The following is a 16,416-nucleotide window of genomic DNA, read 5'->3' on the forward strand; positions in this document are numbered from 1 at the left end:
TAAATATATTATATATAAATAAATATGTGGGGCTCAGATGTGGTTATTGAAGGGTTTTTAGCACATAAACGCAGCGAAAACGTAAATTTAAATATTAAAAAAAAACGAAACCCTCCGCAGGATCCATGCGAAAAATAATAGTTAATTCTTAGTTCAGTATGTTTACCTTAAGAAATTTTACGTTAATGGAAAGATGGAGGTCTTTAATGGCGATCCAAAAATGATGAACGGAGATCCTTAGCAGCTGTTCCCCAAGTGTGAAGCACTCCACAGGTATCCACCAAGAAAATGATGTAATGAAGAAGGAGGAGATGGAGAGAATTAGGGTTTTGTAAAATCTTTTTGGTTGAGACAAAAATAGGGTCTATAATAGTATATTTATAGGCAAAATTTTCAGCTGAAAATTTTCCCATTAAATATTATTATTATTAACCCTTTATTATTATCACTAATAATTAAAATACCTTTTAATTATTAATCATTTTTCTAAACTCTTTAGAAATAATTCTCTCACTTGATTTAATTTCTAAAAATTAAATTCTTAATTAATAATATTAAGAACATTTTCTTAATTAATTTATAATCAATTAAATCTCATTTAATCAATTATTAAATTTTCCAATTAATTATTTATTTCTTAAATAAATAATTATCAGCCATTATTAATTAATTCCTCCACCATTAAATCATTCTCTTTTGTGGTGTGACCCTGTAGGTTCAATATTAAGCCGGTAGTAGAAATAAATAATAATAAAACTATTTTATCATTATTTATATAAATTCTCTAATTCATTAAATATGATTAATTAATTAATCATATTTATTCTACATCGTGAGGGATACTTCTCAGCATATCGCGCCTATCCGGATAATACGAATTCACTGCTTAGAATACCAAGAACCTATTCAGTGAGTAGTTACCGTACAATCAATTCCTTCTACCCTGCAATGTCACGATTAAATACAAAGCATGGAACTTGTGTCAAGCCTATCTTATTTAACCATTTGCTTTCACATTCACTATGCTTAGTTCTATTTAACGTAAATTAAAAACTCCTTTTTAATTTCATTCACTCTGGTCAGAGATTCCTGAACTAGCATAAGTGGATCAGCATTGAACATTCTCTTCCTTCACTGGAAGGGGTAGATCCTTTATTGATCATACACTATCTTCGCGTACAAATTCCTATACCCAGTAGAGCCCTTATAATTGTCCCTTGAGACTAAGAACTAAACCAAAGCATAGTTCAGTGTACACAAGATGACTATGATGACCTCAAGTCTAAGGATACTTGTACAACTATCACTATGTGAACAACTGCTGACACGTGAGTGAACTCCATCAGTTGTTCAGCTGTGTGAGTCATGTTCAATGAACTTATTCTATAATAAGAACCTACATACTAGCTATAGTGTCACCACACAAATGTCTATGAGAACAGACATCCTTCATAATGAAGCAAGCATTGTATGTACCGATCTTTGCGGATTATTAATTACCAGTTAGTAATCCTACGACCAGGAAGTATTTAAGTTTAGAGTTATCATCTTTTAGCTCTCATTATTATGATCTCATCACAATCCATAAAAAGCTTTACTCTAAACTGTGGTATATCTTATTTAAACATTTAAATAGATAGAGCCCGTAATAAAAACAAAACAAGTCTTTTATTAATATCAATGAAATCAAAACAGATTACATAAAAGTTATTCCTAAATCCTCATACATGATTGGACTTAGGAATATCTCTTTCAATCTCCCACTTGTACTAAAGCCAATAACTCTGGTATCTAATACTCATCTTGTCTTTATGACGATAAAAGTGACTCTGAGAAAGTGGCTTTGTGAATGGGTCTGCTACGTTGTTATGTGTGTCAACTCTCTCGACGTTGACATCTCCTCTTTCAACAATCTCCCTAATCAGATGAATGCGCCGCAGGACATGTTTGGAATTTCTATGAGACCTAGGTCCTTGGCTTGTGCTATTGCTGTGTTGTTATCGCAATACAACACAATAGGCTCTTCAACGCTAGGAACAACTCCCAACTCAGAAACAAATTTCCTCATCCAAACGGCTTCTTTTGCAGCCTCACTTACAGCTATATATTCTGCTTCCGCTGTGGAGTCAGCCGTTGTAGACTGTTTGGAACTCTTCCAACTAATCGCACCACCATTCAGAGTAAACATGTACCCTAACATGGATTTGCTATCACTTTCTGATTAAAAACTAGAGTCAGTATAACCCTCTATTTTCAACTCAGATTCACCACCAAAAACAAGAAAAATGTCCTGAGTCCTTCGCAAGTACTTAAGGATGTTTTTCACTGCTTTCCAGTGGTCTTCACCTGGATTGGACTGATATATGCTCGTCACACTAATTGAATAAGCAACATCAGGCCTTGTACATAACATCGCGTACATGATAGATCTTATTGCTGAAGCATAAGGAATCTTACTCATACGCTCTCTTTCCTCAAGTGTCTTAGGAGACATTTTTTCGGAAAGGGACACTCCATGGCTCATCGGTATGAGACCTCTTTTGGAGTTTTCCATGCTAAACCTTTTAAGCACTTTCTGGATGTATGTACCCTGGGTAAGACCTATCATTCTTCTAGATCTATCTCTATAGATCTTCATACCGAGAATGTAGGATGTTTCTCCCAAGTCCTTCATGGTGAAGTTCTTTGATAGCCATACTTTGACTGATTGTAGCATCGATATATCATTTCCTATAAGAAGTATGTCATCCATATACAATACAAGAAATGTTACCGCGCTCCCACTAACCTTCTTGTAGACACATGGTTCATCTATGTTTTTGATAAAACCAAACTCTTTGATTGTCTCATCAAAACGGATGTTCCATCTACGAGAAGCTTGCCTTAAACTATATATGGTTCGCAGCAAATTACACACTAGGTGTTCATTTCCCTTGGAAAGAAAACCCTCTGGCTGTGTCATATACACTTCCTCCTCAAGTTCCCCATTGAGGAAGGCCGTTTTCACGTCCATTTGCCAGATCTCAGTCGTAGTAAGCAGCAATCGCAAGCAAAATTCGAATTGATTTTAACAGGGCTACAGGCGAAAAAGTTTCATCAAAGTCAATCCCTTGCCTTTGTTTGAATCCTTTTGCCACGAGCTTTGCCTTATAGGTCTCCACCTGGCCATATGCTCCAATCTTTCTTTTGTATACCCACTTGCACCCAATAGGCTTCACACCTTCAGGCGCCTCAACCAGAGTCCATACTTGGTTGGTATACATAGATTCCATTTCAGATTTCATGGCACTATGCCATTTCTCTGAGTCAACACTACTCATAGCCTCATTATAGGTCACAGGGTCGTCATCATCAATGATTGAAAACTCATTGTCATTCTCAATGACAAGGCCATAATACCTCTCAGGTTGGCGAGACACTCTCCCTGTCCTACGAATGGGCTGTTCCACAGAAGGTTGTTCAGTCTGTACATGTGTTTCCACTTGATCCGTAGTAGTTTGTGCTTCTTGAACTTCATCAAGTTCAATTTTGCTCCCACTGTTTCCTTCAAGGATAAACTCCTTTTCCAAGAAGGTAGCATGTCTGGAGACAAACACCCGATGATCGGTGTAAAAGTAATACCCCAAAGTCTCTTTAGGATATCCCACAAAATTACATTTTACGGATCGAGATTCCAGCTTATCTGGGTCAACTTTCTTGACATAAGCTGGACATCCCCAAATCTTAACGTGTTTAAGACTCGGTTTCCTTTCTTTCCATATCTCATATGGTGTTTGAGGAACAGATTTGGAAGGCACCTTTTTCAGTAAATATGCTGAGGTTTCCAATGCATAACCTCATAGGAATACTGGAAGATTCACATAGCTCATCATGGACCGAACCATGTCTAACAAAGTTCGATTTCTCTTTTCAGATACCCCATTTAACTGTGGAGTATATGGAGGAGTCCACTGGGAGACTATACCATTTTCTTTGAGATAATCTAGAAACTCTCCATTCAAGTATTCACCACCTCGATCTGATCGAAGAGTTATAATACTGTGTTTGATTTGTTTCTCCACTTCATGTTTATATTCTTTGAACTTTTCAAAGGCTTCAGACTTGTGTTTCATCAAATACACATATCTGAATCTAGATCTATCATCTATGAAAGTAATGAAGTACGAAAATCCACCCATGGCTTGCGTAGACATTGGTCCACATACATCTGTGTGTACCAATCCTAGCAAATCTGCAGCCCTCTCTCCATGTCCACTAAATGGGGATTTGGTCATTTTACCCAATAGACAAGACTCGCATGCAGGATATGATTCAAAATCAAAGGGGTCAAGTAACCCTTCCTTATGTAATGTCCGCAGTCTATTTTCACTAATATGACCTAGCCTACAGTGCCATAAATAGGTCAGATTTTCATCATCTCGTTTTCTTTTATTAGTTTGTTCAATCTGAAGTAAATCATGCTCTACATCACAGACATACAGACCATTATTTAAAATGTCACGTCCAAAAAGAACATTATCTCTAAGGATAAAACATTCATTATTCTTAATAAATGAAAAACCATCCACATCCAACATAGGAATAGAAACAATATTCCTCACAATAGAGGGAACGTAATAACAATTATTCAAAATAATAGTCTTGCCCGTAGGCATATGTAAACTAAATGATCCTACAGATATGGCCGCAACCCTTGCTCCATTGCCCATACGTAGAATCACCTCATCTTTTTCAAGAGTCCTACTTCCCTTTAGTCCTTGCAACGAATTGCAAATATGAGAACCACAGGCGGTATCTAATACCCAAGTAGAAATTTGACATAGTGACATATTAACTTCGATCATGAACATGCCTGAATCAGAAGCGGTAGTCTCACTACCCTTCTTCTTCAATTCTGCAAGGTAAACCTTGCAGTTCCTCTTCCAGTGCCCCAACTTGTTACAGTGAAAACAAACAGCTAAATTAGGACCAGTCAACTTGTGAGCATCTAGTATGCTCCGGAGTGATAGTACAGAAGAGATGACGAATATACTAAATCTGTAAATGATAAACACATAACAACACTTAGCAAATATTCAATTTTATTTCAAAACACTATATGAATCGGGTCTTTATTCATAAGTGTCTCCCACTAGTTTATCTAATTTTTTCAACCCCATAAGTGAAAATTAAGTATTCATAATGCTAGTGGGAATATGAATCCTACATTCCATCACACAACCTCGGCTGTGGCACGAAACGTCATGTGATGTTCAATAGGCAGACAACTCTTGTCAATTACATCTTATGTTATTCCCTAATATAAGTTTAGCCTCTTGAATAATTGAGTCACGACTGTGGCACGACAAACTCAATATTCTAAGTCAAGTCTAACCCAACATTTCGTACAATTGAATTAGTCTCCAACGGCCCACGGCTGTAGCACGTACCGGCCTTTAGATTCTAATTCAATGTACACATCTCTATGTAATAGATAAGTATTTCTTATTTCGAAATCAAAGCCCTCGGCTGTAGCATGATACGACAATGATTTAAAAATAAGAACCACTTTCTACCATGTTGGAAGGCTATGACTGACACAAGCCCGTTGTGTCATTGGCCAATTACTACTTGATATTATTTAATTTTAGAGGGATTATATTACGTTACAATCATAATCATATTATAAAGAGATTCTTCCTTTTAAATTAAATATTTCAAATCAATAATCAATAATCAGATGATTCCCAGATCGGGTGGAGTATTGTCAAGAGGCGTCACTTAATAACCCTTGCTTACAGATAGAAATCTGTTGTTGACAGAATCATCCTTTCTCTCAATATTGAAAATTCATATTCAATTACGTGTTTCATAAGCACAAGAATCTCATGATCGTATTCATAATATTTATTGTTAAGGCAAGAAATGATTCCTATTCTAGATTTTCTAGAGCACGCCTTATATTGATTTAAGTTCACCTAAATCTATCATCGCATGGTAAACATATGCATATATCTCATATATAAAATTAAATAAACAAGTAAATGTAAAGTGCAATAAAGTAAATGTATTTGGTTATGGTCCCATCCTATGTGATCTTTATCAAACTCATGATAAAGATCAATGTCAATCTAATATGGTGATGAAAATAAATACAACTACTTATTACATAAGTCTTCTTCTTTGTTTAGACTTCTTGTATGCCTCGTCTTCTTCTTTGTATCACCTCCATTGGATAGCCTTCTTGAGTCTTCAAATACATTACATGATTGAAAGTAAAACTAATCTAATGAACTTACAAGAATAACTCGAGTTACATTCGAGATTTATGATTACAAAGATTGACGACATGCAAGTCGTATTTAAAACCAAAACCAAAACCATTACACTAAGGTCGAAAGGCCATAACCATCCACCATGCTCATACAACACATAAAAGCATGTTAAAACATATAATCTGATCTTAACATATCATATTATCCATGATCTAATCATAAAAAGAAAATATGACAAAAATCAGAAAAATCATAATCAAATCAGAAAAACAAGAATCACTGTTTACGGGCAGTAAACGACGTCAAACGCCTTACAGACGAGTCGTTGATAGCTTTCTCTATCAGTTTTGTTCAGACGCTCGTTTACCTATGGAATAGGGTATTCGTTTGCGTAAATCGGACACCAGACCCAGATTTCAGCAAATCTGCAACAACCAATTCAGAATCTGTATCTAATATGATTCTCATAATTAGAATAAACATAAATCATGTATATATCAGTATATATACAGATTACATAATCATCTTATGATTATACAACTCACATGAATATCATATATTCAAAACCATACATATATAAGCATATTATATCAACATCAAATAATGGCGAATCACGTACATGCTAATATATCGAAAACAGTTAAACACATAAACGAATTAAAAACTTTTCGCAAGTAGCTCTGATGCCATTGAAGGGTTTTTAGCACATAAACGCAGCGAAAACGTAAATTTAAATCTTAAAAAAAAAACGTAACCCTCCGCAAGATCCATGCGAAAAATAATATTTAATTCGTAGTTCAGTATGTTTACCTTAAGAAGTTTTACGTTAATGGAAAGCTGGAGGTCTTTAATGGCGATCCAAAAACGATGAACGGAGATCCTTAACAGCTGCTCCTCAAGTGTGAAGCACTCCACCGGTATCCACCAAGAAAACGATGTAATGAAGGAGGAGGAGATGGAGAGAATTAGGGTTTTGTAAAATCTTTTTGGTTGATGCAAAAATAGGGTCTATAATAGTATATTTATAGGCAAAATTTTCAGCTGAAAATTTTCCCATAAAATATTATTATTATTAACCCTTTATTATTCTCACTAATAATTAAAACACCTTTTAATTATTAATCCTTTTTCTAAACTCTTTAGAAATAATTCTCTCAATTGATTTAATTTCCAAAAATTAAATTCTTAATTAATAATATTAAGAACATTTTCTTAATTAATTTATAATCAATTAAATCTCATTTATTCAATTATTAAATTTGCCAATTAATTATTTATTTCATAAATAAATAATTATCAGCCATTATTAATTAATTCCTCCACCATTAAATCATTCTCTTTTATGGTGTGACCCTGTATGTTCAATATTAAGCCGGTAGTAGAAATAAATAATAATAAAACTATTTTATCATTATTTATATAAATTCTCTAATTCATTAAATATGATTAATTAATTAATCATATTTATTCTACATCGTGAGGGATACTTCTCAGCATATCGCGACTATCCGGATAATACGAATTCACTGCTTAGAATACCAAGAACCTATTCAGTGAGTAGTTACCGTACAATTAATTCCTTCTACCCCGCAATGTCACGATTAAATACAAGGCATGGAACTTGTGTCAAGCCTATCTTATTTAATCACTTGTTTTCCCATTCACTATGCTTAGTTCTATTTAATGTAAATTAGAAACTCCTTTTTAATTTCATTCACTCTGGCCAGAGATTCCTGAACTAGCATAAGTGGATCAACATTGAACATTCTCTTCCTTCACTGGAAGGGGTAGATCCTTTATTGATCATACACTATCTTCGTGTACAAATTTCTATACCCAGTAGAGCCCTTATAATTGTCCCTTGAGACTAAGAACTAAACCAAAGCATAGTTCAGTGTACACAAGATGACTATGATGACCTCAAGTCTAAGAATACTTGTACAACTATCACTATGTGAACAATTGCTGACACGTGAGTGAACTCCCACTACTAGAAAAAGTAGAATAGACATCGCCTCTTAGACATCGGTTGCTTTTGGAGCCGATGTAAAAGGTGTTTTATACATCAGTTTTAGGCAACTGATGTCTTTTGGTTTTGTAAACATCAGTGTTTTAGCCCAACCGATGTTATATGTCTGTTTTAAAAAAATTAATCAGCGCGGCTTCCCCGTTTTCCCCCCTTAGCCAAATAATTTATTCCCTCCATGTTTCCCCCCTGTTTTTTGCCTTAACAAAATCCCCCCCCCCTCTTATCACACACTTCTTCCCCCTCTTTTTATTAATAATAAAACAAAAAACATCAAAAACATAAAACATCAAAAATATCTCTCAACCTCACTTGCGTTGAGAACACCCACCAAGAACACATTTTCTAAACACCCACACCTGCTATCGTTTCCCTCTCTGTGCTCTTATTTTCAGTAAAAATCTCTTCTCTTTTCCCCAAATTATTACAATTTGGGGAAAAGAAATGTAGTATATGTATTTATACATTTAGCAATAATAAATCTTGTTATATAGAGATGTTATACAATTGATAAAATAGGTAAAAATAATTTGCCCTAATTGCATCGCCATGGTGTCTCTGCTTGATTTTTCAATTATGTTACTACAATCCTGCTCTACTCAAAATTAGGTATTTTTCTTCTTTATTTTTCCATTCTTACTTGTGGTTTTATTTTATAATATTAACTCATATATTACATCTTTATTCATCTTAATTTCATTATTTTGTGGTTATTTGTTTTTTTATCAGACGGTGACCATTGGAATTACTGATGCTCATAGTTTGTATTCTTTTAATTTAATGGTTTTAATATGATAGTTTTAAGCAAGTTTGATTTGATTGCTATGTGTTTGATGAAAGTCCGCTTACAATTTTTAGATCATTCTTATTAAAACCCCTGGACACTTCACCTTGCAGTATCCGAGTTGAAAATAAAATTCAATCGTAATTAAGTAATCTCTCTAATTCCCTATTATTTTTGTGATTATTTGATATGCCTATAGTTTATATCAAGTTATTTTTGTAATGTTTATTGGCAGTGATTAGCTAATGATTGTGTTCTATTTCTTTATCAGGTACTTCCTCAATCTGTTTGGATTAAGAGGTTTATTTAGTCTTATTGTAGGAGAAGAAAATGGTAAGTATATTGTACAACTTTTAAAACTGTTTCACGATTTTAATAGCTTAATACATATAGCAAGACCAGTTACTATTGGATTAAAATGTCTATGTGATGCAGCTATAGATGACACACAATGCATGATGCAAATGAGTGGATTTGGATTTGACCCTTCCAAGGTAGGTGTTATATGTATTAGTATTTTCATCATGATTCCAAATCCAAATGTACATTTTTTGGCCTTTAAACTTTTAGAAATCTTAATCTTAAGTGAGGAGCTGATGGAGGAATGAAAGACAAGGTTTTAGGCCATTGCTTTCTTTTTTAGTATATGTAGCCAAATTGGCAACAATACAAGAATTGCACTGTAGTATTGAATATACAGTGTTGGTAAAAAAAGCAACTTATGAGCTTTAGTCCTGTCATTTGAGCAATAAAAACTTAAGGTCTCCGGGTATTAATAATCAAGCATTGTGTGTTTAAGGTTAGGTCCAAAGTGGGTCTTTAAATAACCTTATCACCGGCTAATCCTAGATGGTTCTTTGACAATTGCAGTTTGCCAGTTTCCCCTGAAAATCTATTAAAACAGGCCATGCTTCTGTTATATACTTTTAATTTTACTTTGTGCCACATAAATTGTACTTTAAAGTTCTAAAGTTCTACTTTAACATGATTATTGTAGGTTGAGCGCGAGGTTGAGCGCGATAATGAAGTCGCTAGGTATACATACCTTACAATCCATCCCCTCATATCTATTTTTCTATACATACACATTTCTCTTTTATTATGCTTCTCCTTTCTTTTAATTAGTTCGACATAAGCTTTGTTTCATTGTGTGAAAATTACTACTTATTTTTGGGTTTGGATGATATCATGATTTAATTAGTTCTATTGTTGTTTTGAGATAGCTGAATTCACTAGTTTTTTTGACATAATTATTGTGAATTACATGTTCAATATATGCGCTTTTAGTTAACTAGTTGTTTGGTTCTTTATTATTATGTGTAGGATTCTTTCCTGCTTCAAATTGAATCATTTTGAGTATCTTAACCTCCCGTTTGATTCTACTCCTGAAGAAATTAAAAAGCAGTATCGCAAGATAATTTCTTTATAAGCATTAAGCTGGCTGTGTTTTCATTTTTTTCCCTTTCAGTTTTAGGATTTACGGTGACGTGCTTCATTTAAATTATTATGTTGTAGTTGTCGCTTATGGTCCATCCAGATAAGTGCAAGCATCCACAAGAAAATGAGGCATTTGGTGGTAAGTTAATGCATAATGTGTAAATTGCTGGATAGAAACAAAATCCATGCTAATTGCTCTTGGTCTTTTTTAAATCCGTAAGATTTACATTTTTAGGATAACCCAGTTTTTCCAACTTCCCGCTTGTAGCTTTCAAGGTAGTTAGATATCTATAGAATTGCTCCGAAAACACCATTTTTCTGTTAGTCAAAATTATACTCTTTTCTTGATTGAAGTGGTTGTGATTTTTTTATATTCATCTTTAAATAGTGTCTATGAGTCTAAGACATCCAGTCCTCTTGCCTAGTATTGTAATACTTCAAGGTTTAAACTGAATCTCTATTAGTTCATTCTAAGTTTCCAACTGATACTGATAGCACCTCATTACTATGTATAGCAGCATTTAGCTTATTTGTACATTCTTAGCGACCATCATCCTCTTATAGACGGATAATATAATCCTGTAGAGTAAAAGATTGCACTGTAAGTAAAGAAATAAGAATAGGAGATTTTGTTATTGGTCTCATATCTACCTGTTATTTGCAGGGCTTGATTTCTTGCTAGTTCTTTTTCAGAAGATATTTCGATTTTTTTGTAAGTTTTCTGGTTCTTTAAATTTTGATTTGATTTGAGCATTGCCCATTTTCAAGATATTTGTCTGTGATTTACTTGCTTTGTATTAAGTTTTTATGTATCTATATTCTATACCATGTTTACAGTTAGATCTTTTGTATCATGTATAGTTGATGCCTATAGATTAATAAGAATTTATGTTGGGTTGATGTACAAAAATGATTTACTGGTCATTCAAGGCCTCTCTTCTGGTTTTGAGCAGACAATAACATTTATATGTTGCCTTCTTTTCTTTTTAAATACCCGAGATTTGTATGATGTTCTACTTGGTTATTTTACTTGTCTTCTGCTTTTGCTGATGATGTATTTAGTAATCTAAATTGTAACATAAAATCGCTAGATTGGTGCTCCTCCTGCTTGTTATCGTAATTGATTGTTTCCATGCCAGTTCGATAGTAGAGGGATAGAATGTTCATTCTTGTGAAGTTACCTTTTGTTTTCTGTTTTGTGGTAAATTTTAGGTGTTTGATCATTCAAGGCCTCCCTGCTGGTTCTAACTTCTAAAGAGGCATTGGTCACATTTAACAAGACTTTTTTCTATAACTACCTGATATTTGCATGATACTCTACTTGTTTTTCCCATGTTGTCTTATTATCTCGCTGATGACATATTTAGTAATCTGAATTTTGGCACAGACTGCTAGACTAGTGCTTCTCATGCTTGTTATTGCAGGGGTAGAGGAACCATGATTGTTTCTATGCCAGGTGGATACTAGGCTCTCTTAGGGACATACGTTCTTGTATTCTTTTTACTTCATTATTTTCTTATACATATTGATATTCTACAGGATGCTGAAGAATGTTGGACACAGATTTTGTACACACTCTGACAGTCCTGGTTGTTGAAGATCTTATTGTGATCTCTGACAGGGCATACAATAGAATAGAAGTCCTTGAAATGGTAATTTTAAAACTTGTTTTTGATTTATTTGCTCTGTATATTGAGTATGAGTGTTATCTTATACATTATAAGAGAAGATGTTTAAGTTGTTGCTTATGCTATAACTTAAAATGGTTGATTTTTGTTATAGGATGGAATCAGTGTTTTCAGTTTTGTTGCTCGAGCAAAGTCTTGCTCAAGAAACCCGTAATCCTGACCATAGGCTACTTGCCTCGGTAAACAATCATAGGCATCAACTAGCAACTAGTCTTGAGACAGTAAAGTGGCAGGTGAATGTCATGCTTTTTTTGGTGTTTTTTTTTATTTCTGTTATTTTAGGATAGTTATTTGTTACTGTTTTAATAACTTGAAGTATTCTACAATAAAATTAATCCTCTCAGGTCTGTCAAAAACTTATTGTCATCATACGGGACCAGAGGCTACAGGAGCTTTACTAAGAAGTGGGAAGATGCAGAAGAATAAGGGCGTTCCTCAAATGATATTTTACATGCTATTATCGGTACAAAGTCAAATTCTTTGTATAGACAGTAGTAGAATATATGAATGGATATGTGTAGTACTTGATATTTGGATTAGATGAATCTGTTGTACCAGATGTTTGAATATTGATTGTTAGATTTATAGATAACTGGTATTATGCAGCAATTGGTTTTGGTAGTTCATTGGTTTTTGGAATCTATATTTTTAAAATGTGCATTAATAAAACAGGTACAAATATCGTTACAATGGAAAATGATGTCTGTCAAAGCTTAATACTTCAGTTCTAGTGGACCATTAACATCATTAAAAAACGATGTTAAATACTACAACAAAAAAAATCTTAAAACAAAAAACTGATGTTATTAAGTATTATAGACATCAGTTTGTTACAAATAGACATCGGTTACCAATTAAGAACCGATGTCAAAGGTATTGTTAACATCGGTTTTTGATGAAAATTGTCGTTACTCGTACTAGTAACATCAGTTTATTAGTTAAATTGAAAGATTTTGCTTAGCTCAAATATATTTAAATTGATAAAAATACCATATTATGATGATATATGAAGATTATATATGCATGAGAAATTTAATATCAAGATATAGAAATCGGTTTTAAACAAATAACTGATGTTATATGCTGTATTTAACATCAGTTTAAAACTGATGTTAAATGGGGTGGTCTTTAACATCACCCACGAAGACATCGGATTTTTGCATTCATAGACATCGATTTTTAGCCGATGTCTATTGACGTTTTTCTAGTAGTGTCCATCAGTTGTTTAGCTGTGTGAGTCATGTTCAGTGAACTTATTCTATAATAAGCACATACATACTAGCTATAGTGTCACCACACAAATGTCTATGAGAATAGACATCCTTCATAATGAAGCAAGCATAGTATGTACCGATCTTTGCGGATTATTAATTACCAGTTAGTAATCCTACGACCAGGAACTATTTAAGTTTAGAGTTATCATCTTTTAGATCTCATTATTATGATCTCATCACAATCCATAAAAAGTTTTACTCTAAACTGTGGTATATCTTATTTAAACATTTAAACAGATAGAGTCCGCAATAAAAACAAAACAAGTCTTTTATTAATATCAATGAAATCAAAACAGATTACATAAAAGTTATTCCTAAATTCTCATACATGATTGGACTTAGGACATATCTCTTTCAGTTATCTGCAAAGTTCGTTTGGGAAGCCAAGAAGGGTCAGGCCCAAATGATAAAGGGTTGTCAATTAAGAAAATATGCAGAACATTTTAATATATTCTCTGGAGTTGTAGCACATTTACAAAGCATAAAGGAAGAATAAAAAACAATTTAAAAGTTCCAGAACATGCAGGAGCTACTAAGAGAGCCGCAAATGACAAGTACAGTGAAAGTACAATAGGTGCATTTACAGAAGAATACTATTGTTGCTGATGCTACTTATGTAAAACCAGCAGAATTACCAACAACAGAAGTTGTATGTAATATTGCAGGAATAAGTATTGGGCACAACATAATTTCTAAAACGAAAGTGAATAAGTAAGAATAAGTTGATCTGTAATTTTTAAGGCATTTCTCATATCTGAATCAGTTACGTGATCATCACATTTACTATTTAGACAGTCCCGAAAATCAACAGAAAACTTGAAAAATGTAACAAGATATAAAAAGCTCAGCTAATACCTTGGCTGAGCTTTTTGTAGGTGCACTCCTAGATGTTGACATGCTCTCCCAAATTTAAATAACTTTGTAAGAATATCTTCCTGTATTAAATAATAAGACATTAGCATTGCATCAAAAGCGCAAAATATAAGAATCATTAAAAATCGTTGTGCAGAAAACATGCAATCATAGAAAATTTGTACTAACCAACTAGAAAATAAATTATCGCCTTAAAGAACCTTTCCACTCATTAAAAATTGTTTCAGCTAGGTTGTCTTTAAAAGAAGTCCATTCCGAAGATGCTTGTAACATTGTCTTTAATAACCTCATTTGTCCCTCCTTCCATGTCAGAGTCAAATTCGCATGAATCACTACTTATCTTGGCTCTAATATAATTATGCAACACACAACAAGCTAGAATAATCCGACTTTGAATTTTAGGAGGGTAAAATGACGGACTTCTTAATATTGCCCATCTCTTTTTTAAAATGCCAAAAGCACGTTCAACCACATTTCGCGCGGTCGAGTGTCTCATATTAAAATACTCTTTGGCACGTATTGGTTGATATCCCTCTTTCCATTCATTCCTATGGTACTTTACTCCTCGAAAAGGTGTCAAAAATCCTTCACCATTAGTATAACCCGCATCTACGAGATAATAAGTACCTTCAAATTTGAAAAAAATCAGTTTTTACACAATGCACAAAATCATCTTAAAAAACACAAAATAATTTTATTTACCCTTAGGAACTTTTAGTCCTTTCTTTCGTGACAAAGCATCTTTTAGGACTCTCCCATCAGCAGCAGATCCTTCCCAACCAGTTAGTACATAAGTAAATTACAAATTAGGTGTGACCGCAATAAGGACATTAGTTGTAATTTCACCTTTTCTGTTTCGATACCTAGGCTTGTCTTGTACAGGTACATTCATTCTAATATGTGTTCCATCTAGAGCTCCAAGACAATTCTAATAAATATAAAGATAATATTAGACACTATGTAAGTAGTAGATATCTTATAGGATAATGATTTTGGAGTGTTTAATCGTACCTTAAAGTACTTCCACTTTTCATCGGTCGAGTCATTGGGAATCTGTTCAAGATGTTTAAATTCTTGTAATCTCAAAACCCCTTTAAGGACCATATGAACATGTCTACTAATCGTTTCAGTTGACCTTTGAAAGTTTGTGCTCATAACACTCATTTTTCATGATGAGCTAATATGTATAAAAACACAGTAACTTGTTTGGTCACGTTCATATACTTGGTATCGCGTATATATCCTCTTGAGTCTTGACTCAAGGGTAAAACATAGGTTATGAAATTCATCCGAAGATTTTTAATACATGTATCATCACTTTGTTTAACTAACCTATCAACATATTGAATTCTTTCCATCTTAAAAATTGAGTACTTTGGTCTTAATGCTACCCTAGTCCCCAACACAACAATCATTTGAAAATACCAAGATATCGAAGCAATCATTTTCAGCCACACCATATATAGCATAATTCTCTTCCTCCGACTAGAATTTCTTTTACTTAACGGAAGTCGTGCCATAACTGCATATAACCACATTGTTCTTAGAGGCTTTTTATCAAACATATAATACACATTCTAAATAAATACTTTAACACAATGAAATGGACCAAACAAGCATTGATATATATAGACAGCAGCCATGTTTAAATTTATAAAGGCATATAAGCACAATTAAATCTTATCAGCGAATATAAAGTGTACATACATACACCTATTTACACACATATAACGAGCTATGAACATAGTTTAATCCAAGAAAAAATGGAATGCATATATACACACATAGGCTCTGAACACACATAATAAATTACCAAAAAATTATCATAAATCTGATGAATATTTTTTCTAAATCGATAGAATTAAAACATGTTTAAATAGCTCAATCGAAGCTCCAAAGTGTCTGATTGAGCCTTCAACTTCGTTTTCAAAGTAAGTAGATGACTTATGGATACATTTGAAATTTTCAATTAAAAAAGTAGAGAGAGAGAGAGAGAGAGAGAAAGATGCGAGAGAGAGATGCGAGAGAGGCGCAGAGAGAAAGAGGAATTGAAATAGTAGAGAGAGAGATGCGAGAGAGA

At 33.5% G+C, this 16,416-nt stretch overlaps 1 long non-coding RNA gene across 1 annotated transcript; it reads right to left on the minus strand.

Moving 5' to 3' along the window:
- Positions 1–14,214: 14,214 nt before the first annotated feature.
- Positions 14,215–15,983, minus strand: LOC141710614 (uncharacterized). Its single transcript, XR_012570979.1, has 4 exons — positions 15,348–15,983; positions 15,039–15,264; positions 14,505–14,963; positions 14,215–14,398 (listed from the first exon to the last, which is right to left on the minus strand). It is a non-coding gene; the product is annotated as an uncharacterized LOC141710614 (long non-coding RNA).
- Positions 15,984–16,416: the final 433 nt, after the last annotated feature.

The sequence above is a fragment of the Apium graveolens genome, chromosome 3 (genome assembly GCF_009905375.1).
Source record: "Apium graveolens cultivar Ventura chromosome 3, ASM990537v1, whole genome shotgun sequence".
NCBI lineage: Eukaryota > Viridiplantae > Streptophyta > Magnoliopsida > Apiales > Apiaceae > Apium > Apium graveolens.